The sequence below is a fragment of the Formica exsecta genome, unplaced genomic scaffold, assembly GCF_003651465.1.
Source record: "Formica exsecta isolate Colony F162 unplaced genomic scaffold, ASM365146v1 scaffold200, whole genome shotgun sequence".
NCBI classification, from domain to species: domain Eukaryota; kingdom Metazoa; phylum Arthropoda; class Insecta; order Hymenoptera; family Formicidae; genus Formica; species Formica exsecta.
In genome coordinates, this window is record NW_021849299.1 from 64,258 (window position 1) to 77,221 (window position 12,964).

The 12,964-nt window shown below is 35.1% G+C and overlaps 1 protein-coding gene and 1 pseudogene across 2 annotated transcripts in view; one reads left to right on the top strand and one right to left on the bottom strand.

The window, feature by feature from the left end:
- The window catches only part of LOC115234594 (tubulin polyglutamylase TTLL5), a 282,472-nt gene that overhangs the window by 32,234 nt on the left and 237,274 nt on the right, over positions 1 to 12,964 (top strand). The gene's annotated exons all lie outside the window — the stretch shown is intronic.
- Positions 11,086 to 12,875, bottom strand: LOC115234591 (annotated as a pseudogene).

Genomic DNA, 12,964 nt, shown 5'->3' on the forward strand with positions numbered 1-12,964 from the left:
AAACTTGATTGAAGTATGTAAGGTTGTTTCGGATGAGAATATTGCAGATATATTTACTAAGGCATTGTGTAAAGAAAAGTTTAAAAAATTTAGAATGTTAATAAATATCAGTTAAAGAGAAAATGAAAGCGTACAATATAAATGTAAAGAGGTGTGTTAGAATATATGTACATCTATATTGTACGATATCCAAAGTAAATACGTATGTTGTCATATATGTAACGGTGCCACTTTCGCGAGCGCGCGGAGTAGCTCGGCCGGGATCAGGGCTCGAGAAAGAGGTGAGACACATGAAAAGCTTGAGTTAGAACGTAGCTGATTTATTCGCCTCTTTCGGCAATGGTCAATTTACAATATGATGACACCGGTTTATATCTCGCGAAGCGAGCGCGCGGCGGGTAACGAGACGTGTTTATAATTAATTTGCGTCCGTTAGTCGGTGCGCGATATTCGATGTATCGAACTGCTTATTGTATTCGCCGGTGTACGGCGAGGCCGGGTTTGTTGTGACGGTGCGCGCGAGACGCGCAAGAAACAGGGCACGGTTAGTCGGCATGTATACGGCAAGGCCATGTTTATTTTGACGGCGCGTTACTATACAATAAGCGAGATACGGCGCGACAGGTATTTCGGCGTGGCTATTTATTCGGTCGGGCGGCGGGGCTGCGTGTTTACGAAGGCGTCGGTGTTAGATGCCGTTTTCTAGCGCGTATTCCCAGCTGATCGGGGATGCGGTCAGAAATCGAGTAACCTCGATCGGGTGGAGAACTCTCCGGCCCTATTCTGTACGCGGACTTATGGAGAGCCGGTCGGAGTCGAGAAAGCTCGACGGAGTAGCGAACTCGCTAACCCACGGTCCGTCTGGCTGGAGCGGTCGGATCTTAGACCGTAATCTAGGAGAGCGGCGAACATTCCGCTCTCGTTGAGTTGGTCGGAATTGCGTGAGGATTCGCAGGTGACGAGGAAACCGAGAATGCTCGACGGAGGCTGCGAACACGTCAACCTCACGTTCCGTCGTTTTCTGTGAACTCTAGGATCGGATCTGGTATAGTATCTCGGAGCGTACTGCTCGAGAGGATTCAAGTACCGGTCTGGTAATGAGATGTAATCCGGCGATTTTATACCGAGCGCTTAACGGTATCCGCGTCGCTTATTCAGGTTGGGGGGTAACGACGCGTTGTTTTCAGGTTCGGTAATTAGCGGGTAACGCGCCGCTACCCCGCGGCGGGAAAACGACGCGGCGTTTCGGTTTCGAAGCGCTCGGTACTTTTCGGAGGCGTTCGGCGGTACTCGTAATACGGATCGTAACGACAGCCGTATAACGGCTGTCTTCGTTATCGCGTTCGGTTTCGTTTATCGCAATGCGTTTAAAAAGGGCGCTAGGCGCCTCTGCCACTGCCCGGCTGGTGTTCGCCGGGCGGCAGACTTCTGGCGGGTCAACTGCCAGGTAACAAGGAGGGGTGCATTGTTACATATATAACATGACATTATGACAATATATAACATATTGTCATATATAACATGACATTATGACAATATATAACATATTGTCATATATAACATGACATTATGACAATATATAACATATTGTCACATATAACATGATATTATGACAATATATAACATCATACAGGATTATATATAATTATACAGGGTGTATCCTAAAAAGTGGGAAATATTGCAATGAGAGATTCAGGACACAAAAATAAGAGAAAAAATTCATACAAACATATGTCCGATATGACCGTATTTTCAAGTTATAGCTTGTTTCATTTTTCAACAATTAAGATAATTACGGTTACAGGAAGTGCTCAAAATGACTACCTCTAACTTAAATACAGGCTTCAACACCTCTCATCATAGATTGTCTGACTTTTTCAAAAATTCCGGGTATTGCTTGAGTTTCCCGGCAACCATCTTCAACACGTTGACGAAGTATCTCGACGTTGTCAATGGGTGTTTTGTAAACAATGGATTTTAGATGCCCCCATAAGTAATAATCGAGTGGATTCAGGTCTGGAGAGCGAGCTGGCCAGGCAATAGGAACAGCACGGCCTATCCATCTACCAGGAAACCGTTCATCCAAATAACGTCTAGCTTTTCGACTGAAGTGAGGCGGAGCACCATCATGCATGAAACACATACGACGTATGATATTTAGAGGAACTTCATCTAGTAATCCATGTAAATAATTTTGCAAAAAATCACAATAAGACGCTGTTAATCTTGCAGGCAAGACGAAAGGTCCTATTAAATTGTCAGCAATAATTCCGGCCCATACATTGATACAAAATTGTTGCTGATGTCTTGAATGAATAATGGCATGAGGATTCTCTTCGGACCAGCAATGCATGTGATGAAAATTTATCACACCATTTCTTGTAAATCCAGCCTCGTCCGTAAATAATATCAATGATGGGAAATGTTCCTCACGTGAACACATCCGACGAAACCATTTACAAAAAGCCTCTCGTGGTGGGTAATCACCTTCAGAGAGACCTTGCACTCTTTGCATGTGATACGGATAAAGTTGTTGTTTCCGAAAAATTTTCCATACCATCATATGTCCTACGCCTTGTGCTCTTGCTATTTCTCGAGTACTAGTGCCAGGATTTTGTGTAACGCTATTTAGAACTTGTTCTTCTAAACGAATACTTCTGGTTCTAATAGGTCTACCATAATTTGCAGTTTGTTTCTTAAATGAACCCGTATTTCGAAGACGCTCATCTATCCTTTGAAACATTTCTCTTTCAGGCAGACGACGGTTCTGAAACGTTTCCGCATACAAAAGTCTAACTCTGACTGCATTACCGTGAGCTAATCCATACATGAGATGTACGTCTGCCATTTCATTGTTTGACCAAACCATAGTTTTCACTTAAACGTACTTCTATCGTGTTACTTTGAAAAATAGAATAAAACTGCATAAAAGGTAACACACCTCCGATTTGATCGTCACTTAATGTTGTTGGGGAGGTTCTTCTGAACAATTCTCCGCAAGAAATAAGTGGGGGACGGCATTGGTTTAGAAGATATAACAAATTGAAGTTTGACATTAAAGTATGTATATGATAATTTGTTATTTTTTCATTGAAAAAAACTGTTTCCTGTATATAGTTATATTGTATATAATCCTGTATGATGTTATATATTGTCATATATAACCGTATATGAGATTATATGTAGTTATATATAATTTTATACAATTATATATATTTATATATGAATTATATACAGGATGTTAGAAAAGTCTGGAAACGGTCAAATATCTCGTAAACAATGCATTTTAGAAAAAAATGTGATCGTCACTTAATGTTGTTGGGGAGGTTCTTCTGAACAATTCTCCGCAAGAAATAAGTGGGGGACGGCATTGGTTTAGAAGATATAACAAATTGAAGTTTGACATTAAAGTATGTATATGATAATTTGTTATTTTTTCATTGAAAAAAACTGTTTATGATATGTACGCGTGGGCGAAGAAGAGGCGAAGCCCCTTCCCCTGCACTCCCATTCCGAAATAATTGTAACCTAACCCAAACCTATTTCCAGTTTTAAAAGTAAAATTAGGTTGGGTTAGGTTAGAATTTTTGCGTGGTGGAGGTCCGCCCACGTATTTAATAAATAATATTTTTCAAAACAAGACTCACAAATTCGTGTAGTTGCATGTTGAAAGCTGTTAACGAATTGCGAAAAAAAGGTGAAACACATTATTGACAAAATATCCATGATCGTATACTTATCCCGTAAATGTAAACAAACATTTTTTCCACGTCTGCTCTACAACAAATACAACGTACACAAATTTCACTTTTCCTAATATTACTTTATAATTCCTGAGAAAAAGCTTTAAAACTGTTAAACTTTAATTTGTTATATCTCCTAAATCAATGCCGTCCCCCACTTATTTTTTGCGAGGAATTACTAAAAAAAAACCTCCCCTACAACATATTTAAGTAGCGATAAAATCGAAGATGTGTTACCTTTTATGCAGTTTTACCAAGAATAGAACTTAAAGTTTTACTATTCTTATTTTTTTTCTATATATGTGATATTGTTTTTAAATGGAAGCTGTACACATTTTTTAAATATTATTTTTAAGGGGTTTTAACTATATTTAATTTTTGATGTTGTAAAAGCGATTGAAATTTTTTTAACTTTACTAAATGACGACATACAATTAACGTTACTAATTAAAGTTACTAATTTTGGTAAAAATAAGCAATTTATTTCTTATAAATATTGCAATGTTCGGTACTGTGATTTAAATTATTTAAAACCGTTTTTTTAATGTTTAATAATATATCTAAATTTTCAATAGTAACAGTGATAAGCTCAGAGTACTAACAATTAAATGGGAAAATTGGCAAATAAGAGCCAATGAGCGGATATGGGTGCGGAATTTAATATTGTTAAATTTTTATAATAAATGTGTTAAAAATGTATGTTTTGAATCGGTTTTTGGACCATCTTCAGCATAGATATAAATATATAAAGATTACATTAATATTTTTAAATTTGATATACACAATATTTGTTGTTTCAGTCAAATTTTAAATTAAAATTGATAATCAGAACGGAAGACTCACTAAAACCCGTGTAGAATCTATACAAATTAATGGACAAAACGCCATCGCCAAACATATATCCGTTGTTGGTTTACAATACAGAGTGGGCCATTTTAAGCAATCCACTGAAATATTTCAGATCCTAAAATTTAAGACAATAATGTTTCAGACAAAAGTTCATTTGATGGTGATCTTCATTTGACCTTGGATCAAAGTCCAAAGGGTTATTTCAAGATCAACTTTATTTTTCTAAATGCAACTCCCTATTTGTTATTGTATATTCTTATAATCCTTCTTGAGGCCTTTTCAAAACACTATAAAGTATTTTTTCATACAAAGGAGACAAATGCAAACAAAAGTTAGCATGGTAATTTGTGCGCATATATTTTAACTAAAAAAAACCTCACAAAGGTAAAAAAAATACGCCAAGTATATATCTAAAAAATAATTTATAAAATATTTTTCCTAAATAATAAGAAATAAAAACTAAATATTCTCTCTCTCCCGCTCTCTCTCCCTCCCGCTCTCCCTCTCTCTCTCCCGCTCTCTCTCTATCTCTCTCTTTCCCGCTCTCTCTCCCTCTCCCGCTCTCTCTCCCTCTCTCTCTTCCGCTCTTTCTCTCTCTTTCCCGCTCTCTCTCCCTCTCCCGCTCTCGCTCTCTCTCTCTCCTGCTCGCTCTCTCTCCCGCTCTCTCTCTCTCTCCCGCTCTCTCTCCCCCCTCTCTCTCTCTTATTTATTATAAATTTTTAAAATTATAATTTTATAAAAGGTTAATACACGAAAGAATTATCGTACATGAGCGATATGAACGCGCCTTGAGAGACAAAATCGCTTTGCGTGTGTGCGTACGAGCATACGTACGTGAGAGTCTGAAATTGAACCTTATTATTATGATAATGATGATGGAAAACGAAAAATGTCACATTTCTGGTATACGATTATCATTCCTCAGGATTGACTGCACCAATCTTATTCAAACTGATCGCAATCGAAAGCTTGCATCCACATTGTATAAGAAAAGTGCTGTTACATTTTTTATTAACGGCTTGGTTCCTGAGGAATTGTAATCGAAATTTATTAGACGTAAAACTCCAGATAAGCTACTTGTAGCGTCGCGGCCCCTGTACATAGGCAACATAGGCAAACCGTTGACCAGCCGAAACGTTTTTTTTATATACTTGGCGTCGCGACGCTACCGCGTCGCTTGATTACAGTCAAATTACATTGAAAATTTTAACTAACAAGGGAAAGTAGACAATCTGGAAATTCAGAAAATTCTGAAACTTTGTATGCAAGTAGAGTAGTTCATCCGTAACACAAAACTATTTTTTGTTCTTGCAAAATTAAGGTTTGAGGGGGTGAAATCACCCCTTGAAAAAAATGTAGACCTTTTTTTTTGCAAAATAACTGCCGAACGGTGAGAGATATCGAAAAAAAGTTTAAACAAAAGTTGCATCTTTTTTTATGTCTACAAAACTGCGTATAGATAAGTATCGAAAAATTTATGTTTTTCGAGTTACCCCCATCACCAACCCTTAAAATTGAGTTTTTGTACTTTGTAGATTTATGCAAAAATACTTTTTCATAATCTCTCTTTCCATACATCATAATAAGTTCGTGTTCTAATTAAAAAAAAAAAAAGAAATCGGATTTTTAAGTTCCGTTTTAGCAGTTTTAATTATTAAAATGGTTTTATAAAGCGATATTTAAATTATTATTAATGTAAATTTCAGACAACTTTGAATTATTTAAGCAAGTCAGTATGTACTTACTTTTGAAAAATATAACTAATTAAAACTAATCAGTGACGTATATAAATCATAATAATAGCAACATACATTACTTGAGATGTTATTTTATTAGACAATTTTGCAAACCGCACAATAAATAAAATATTGCATGAAATTCTATTTTAACATTAAATGACGCAAAGTCATATTGATGCGTCGATAACCTTGTCGAACTTTCCGAATTAGGTAATGCCGACGAATTTGATTATTTTGTAAACACACGAAAATAAGATAAGGATAGTGTTTTGTGGGGCATAGATTGGACTGCTATCGCAAAGGAATAAAATGATGATAAGTTTATGTAATCGCGTCTTTTGATTCATATTAATATGCCCGAGGAAGTATTATTCCCAGTTTCATATACGACAGCAATCAATCACCATTCTGTTGAAAAGTTTGTAATCATTGCTTGATAGAATTCTGTTTAAAATGACGTCGTTTAATGTTGCAAACGTAATAAACATGTTAGCGACTACGTTTCAAATTGCGAGTATGACACAGACACCTATAACATCATTTGAAATTGAAGTGCATAATGAAATTCGTAACATTCTACAAAATTGTCAAGAAGTACGTTCGGTATCATTATTTGAATATTACGTGCTTGATTTTGCCGATCCATCATAATCACATGAAGCACAAGTTGTAGAGAATATTACAGCTGCAGAAAAAGAAGAAGATGAAGACAGTTTTGAAGAATGCATTGTTGAAGATGAAGATAGGAAGATCGACTTTAGTTATAAGAGGAAAGCTGTGGAGTTTTGGAAAAGCGGAAAGAAGGCACGTCGAACTTTAACTAGTATACAGGGCAAATTTCGCAAGGTTAAATCCTTACAGCAGCTATACAGGTGGGAAGCGAGTATAGAGAAAGGTGGAACAAATGCAGATAAATTTGCATTTATTACGGAATATGTACTGCAAAAGTTTGAAGAAGCTTGTGATAGAAGATCTATTGTTCATGACATGAATTTAAAATATGGGCCTTGGAGGCAAAGGACCAAGTGGACCTACCCGAATTTAAGGCAAGTAAATGGTGGATTTGGAAATTCAAGAATATGCACAGAATTGTTTGCCGCAAGATAATAACATTCAGGACGCAATTTACGCTTGAAGATATTGGCAACCTACAAGATATCGCAAAATCGTTTGTTTCAAACGTAAGGTTTAACATCCCAGCTATCGGAGTTGAAGAAATTCAGACGAGAGTGGCTTCAATCTTGAAATACATTCTGGGCAAACATTGGCAAAATCAGGAGTGAAAACAGTCGAAGCAACGGTTCAATCGGTATCTTCTACGACACATAGTTACACTATAATGCCGATTATTTCGGCACGGGGATATCTTCTTTCACCATTGTACATAGTTTTAAAGGAGTCTACAAGAACATTTGGTCCGAGAGTGCAAGAAAGTCTTTTCCGTCCAGTTAATATTTACATCCAAGCTTCAAAACCAGGAAAACTCACGTCTGAACATTTCAAAACTTGGTTCACTGAAATGTATCTACCGAATACTGGCCATAAAAGCATGCTACTACTCGACTCGTGGACGGGACACTGTCCGAGCCAGCTAGAGCAGTTGATTCCACAAGACAAAGAATTACAATTTTTAACCATTCCAAAAAAACGACGGGCATCATTCAGCCTTTAGATGTGTTTGGATTCCGGATTTGGAAAAATTTCGTGCGAACATTTTCGGATAATATAATTCTTCAAGAGAGAAATGTCAATTTGCATTCCCGTAATGAAATAATTAAATTGCAATCACTAATCCACATTCAGCTTTCTTCGCCCAGATTTAAAAATTCTTTCCAGTATGCTTGGTTTAAAAGCGGATATGTAGAAACGCATCCCGGCGAATTTCAAAATCCTGTAGATTTCTGTTACTTGAAAAATGAAAAGCATATACCCAAATATAGTATTTCTGGGATGGCCGCTTTTATGCGCTGTGCATGGTGTGGCGAATATTTCTGTTTTAAACATATCTATGAAGAATATCATTATTGTACGAATTACAATCCGTAAATTTTAATGTATCTGCCGTTTTGTAATGTAACTCTTGCAATGTATAATTAAACAATAAAGCATGTATAAAAACCGAATGCAAATGTTTTATATATCAAGATTAATCAGGATTGGTACAAATCGTCTTGCTTAAATAAATGAAAGATGATTGAAATTCATATAAATTATGATTTAATTATTGTTACATCATTATATCGTTACAGTTATCGTTACGGTTATCTTATCAATATATATTAATAATCAGGAGTCAAACACATTACGTAAATCGAAAAGTTTGACAAGGTTATCGGCGCATCAATGTGACACTGCGTCATTTAATGTTAAAATAGAATTTCATGCAATATTTTATTTATTGTGCGGTTTGCAAAATTGTCTAATAAAATAACATCTCAAGTAATGTATGTTGCTATTATTATGATTTATATACGTCACTGATTAGTTTTAATTAGTTATATTTTTCATGTAGTTGTAAGTACATATGACTTGCTTAAATAATTCAAAGTTGTCTGAAAGTTACATTAATAATAATTTAAATATTGCTTTATAAAACCATTTTAATAATTAAAACTGCTAAAACGGAATTCAAAAACCTGATAATTTTTTTTTTTTTTTTTTTAATTGGAACACAAACTTATTATGATGTATGGAAAGAGGTTATGAAAAAATATTTTTGCATAAATTTATAAAGTATAAGAACTCAATTTTAAGGGTTGGTGGTGGGGGTAATTCGAAAAACATGATTTTTTCGATACTTATTTATACGCAGCTTTGTAGACATAAAAAAAGATGCAACTTTTGTTTAAACTTTTTTTTCAATATTTCTCACCGTTCGGCAGTTATTTTGCAAAAAAGGTCTACATTTTTTTCAAGGAGTGATTTCACCCCCTCAAACCTTAATTTTGCACGAACAAAAAATAGTTTTACGGATGAACTATTCGCACACAAAGTTTCAAAATTTTCTGAATTTCCGGATTGCCTACCTTCCCTAAGTGACAGACACAATCACAAAAAGCGTTTCGGTCCTTTTTTGGACCATCCCAGTCAGCACAGAAAGATCCCCTGAATGTACGTAGGATATACGGAAACGGACTCTGAATATTTTGTGCATGTCGTAACACATCTGAAAGATGTCCATTGCAGGTCGTATGGATGTTCAAAAGCAATGCGCCGTAGGTCTCAGATAGATCCAATATATATTCATTTGTACATCCAATGTACATACACAAAACATACATTTTCGTATATCCATATAGTCGCAATTTTAGTATATCCTATGTATATCCAAAGAACATATATTGTACATCACATGCATGTACTATGTATATCCAATATGTACATTCAATGTACATACATTTTCGTACATCATACGTATATACTATTTGAGGTCCCGGGAAGATTCAATATATATATCCATATATACATCCACTGTATATACATTTTCGTATATCAATATAATTATTTTTAGCATATATTTTATGATATTCGAAAAACGTATTTTGTACGTCATATTATGTATGTAGTACGGATATCCAATGTCGAATGAACTTATTTGTAATACATACAGTACGATATACATTGGATATACATAGTACATGCATGTGATGTACAATATGTATATATAGGATATACATGATGATTGACGACCCGCAGGGACGCAACAATATATATAAATGGATATACGAAAATGTATGTTCCGTGTATGTACATTGGATGTACAAATGAATATATACTGGATCTACCTGAGACCTACGGCGCATTGCTTTTGAACATCCATACGACCTGCAATAGACATCTTTCAGATGTGTTACGATATGTACAGAATATCCAGAGTCCATTTCCGTAAATCCTACGTACATTTAGGGGATCTTCTGTGCTGACTAGGTATATCCTGTATAATTAAAGGTAGATAATTATAAATTATTAGTTCGAAAATTTGTCATGGCTTTATAATAAAATGCTAAATACAAAATGATCAAACCTAAGATAAACCTGATGTCTTGTCGAACTAATCGATTAAAATAATGAAGTGTATGTAATGGAGGAATAAGCAATTGGTGGAATGGAGCATATTGGAAAGTTTGAAAAAGTACAATGCATATTTTTAAACTTAATAATTCAGAATATATATATTTTAAAATGTCTAAATAAACATAATATTACATTTTTTTTAGTGCATAAATTTTCTGTACCTACATTGTAAGGCTACATAATAAAAATAAACTAAACAAATCAAATAATTACGAAAATAAAATAAGTATTTCAGCAAAATAATATATGTAAACGATATGTTTTCAAGTTTTAAATAAAAATAACAACTGAAATAAAAACAAAAATTGTTCAAAATTGAAACATTAAAATTTCGTTTCTAAATTTCGCCGTTATATTCAAACGATTGCCTCAGAAACCAAGACACGAGCGAGAGCAAAAAGCGTCGCGATCACCCGCTCGGTGCGTCGTCGCGTTATTTTATAGTGAAAAACTCTCGCTCATCTCTGAGCGTTTCTTAAGATTCGGGCGATCTCGTCGAGATCGACTCCCGAACAAAAATAAATACTGATAAATGTGCAGTAAATCGAATAAAACAAAAATGATAAATGCAATATTAGTAGCAGGGCAATTAAATTATTTTTATTTGGAATCTTAAAATCTTGCTGTACTTTTAATTTTTAATAAATATAAAACAAATAATAATAATGCTAAGTTGTATCTTAATCGTTAAGATTCTGGCCTATTTCACAAACAGAGCCTTTTTCAGAAACGGAGACTGTTTCACAAATAGAGCCTGTTTCATCACAAACGGAACCTGTTTGACACATAGTGTTTTGTAGCTTTTTTTCGATTGGAACTTGTTACTGCGTTCTTTACTTCTAACTAGCCAATTTTTTATTACTTCTATGATGTCCGATTCTGTTGCAGATTTTGTCTTGGAGTTCAGTCGAACAACACCTAAAATCATACAGTTAATATAATGCTATATACGTACGCATTTGAGTCGAGCCTTACAAAATGTAACTGTGGAACGTAACCGGTGTGGACAGACCTGCAAACTTTAATGCGTAACATCATCGCATAATATACGTATAACAGGGTTACAGCTCGAGATTCGGAGCGACCTACTGATTGTCAGTATTTCTTCGTCGCGCGTGAAATGATGTTACGCATTAATACAGTTACGCAGTATTGGACATACATCAGACTGAGCCACAAACCTATAGGAAACGTATTAAATCAGAAATAATAGATCAAGAAATGAAAGTGACAAAGTTATGTAACAAGCAGCCCTCTGACACTTTCCTATACCACCTATACTGAACGGTGGCAAAATAATGACGCCGGCCATTCGTGCCGCTAGTAGGATACCTTGTCCACTTCAACTTCAGAATTCTGAATCCGCGTTTCAATTATTTATAAGGCGGCCAAGAGATATCATACTAGGACCACGTAGTGGGCGGCGTCATTATGTAGTCAGTTGTAAGCTTCATGTGCCCTGTCCTTATATATAAGTCCGTGGTAACAAGGTTAGGTTCGAATTCAAATTTTTCTATTTGGCTATCGCATCGAGCATCACTTGAGTTACGCAACACGGTTACGTTACGAGGCTTGCTCAAAGGTGTATACGTGCTTAAAATTGTTTTGATGTAGAGTGTATAAAATAATATATTTTACCAATGATAACTTGGACAAACTTTAACGATTTAAAAGTTTTTTTTTGCCGAGCTCCCTCCCAAGAATACAGCATCCCAACTTCGTTTGAAATTACTCTGGACATAACGCCTTTGATTACATGGCAAAGATCTGCTCCTCCAATTAAACGCAGTTGATGACTCTAAAATATAAAATTCATAAAATAATAGAAGTTATTTATTAGAAAATAATTTTTATCACGTAAAATAAAATTTAAAAAAATACATAGGGTAATTTAGTACACACCAATGCATGTATGTTATCAGCTGAACTCGATAGCCATTCTTCCATCGATATTAGTTGCTGCTCTGTAATGACTGGAAACGATTGTATTAGAGTTTTAACAGCCGTATTAATGTCATCATTAAGTTCTGGCTCTACAGTATATCGGGCTTTTTTTATAAGTATATCAACGTTGCTCATAAGGTCATTTAATTTTAGATTAATCAGATGAATTTCTTTAAAAAGTTGTTTTCTGAATTCTGAAAATTTTAAAGTTGAGTTGTATTAAATATTATTATAATATTATACAAAAAGGAATATTCAAGAAAATACAAAAACACTAATAATGAATGAAAATAATTATTTACCAGCATTTATGTGAGCGCTGTTTGTAGCTGGCTTCAAGTTATCTTAAAATAACAAGAAAATATGATCCATTTAATTAATGATGGTTATTTAATGTAATTGGTTGTTATATTAAGGCCGGTAGTACGGATAGATTCAACGCGGAACAGAAAAAGTTTCAACACATGTATTCTTATAGTAGCACATTACGGCGGACTGCGGCGGGCCCGCCGTAGCTACCTACCATAGGGATATATATGTGTTGATGACCTTTTCCGCTCCGTGTTGAATCCACCCGTGTGCTACCGGCCTTAAAGTGAAATAAATTAATATACT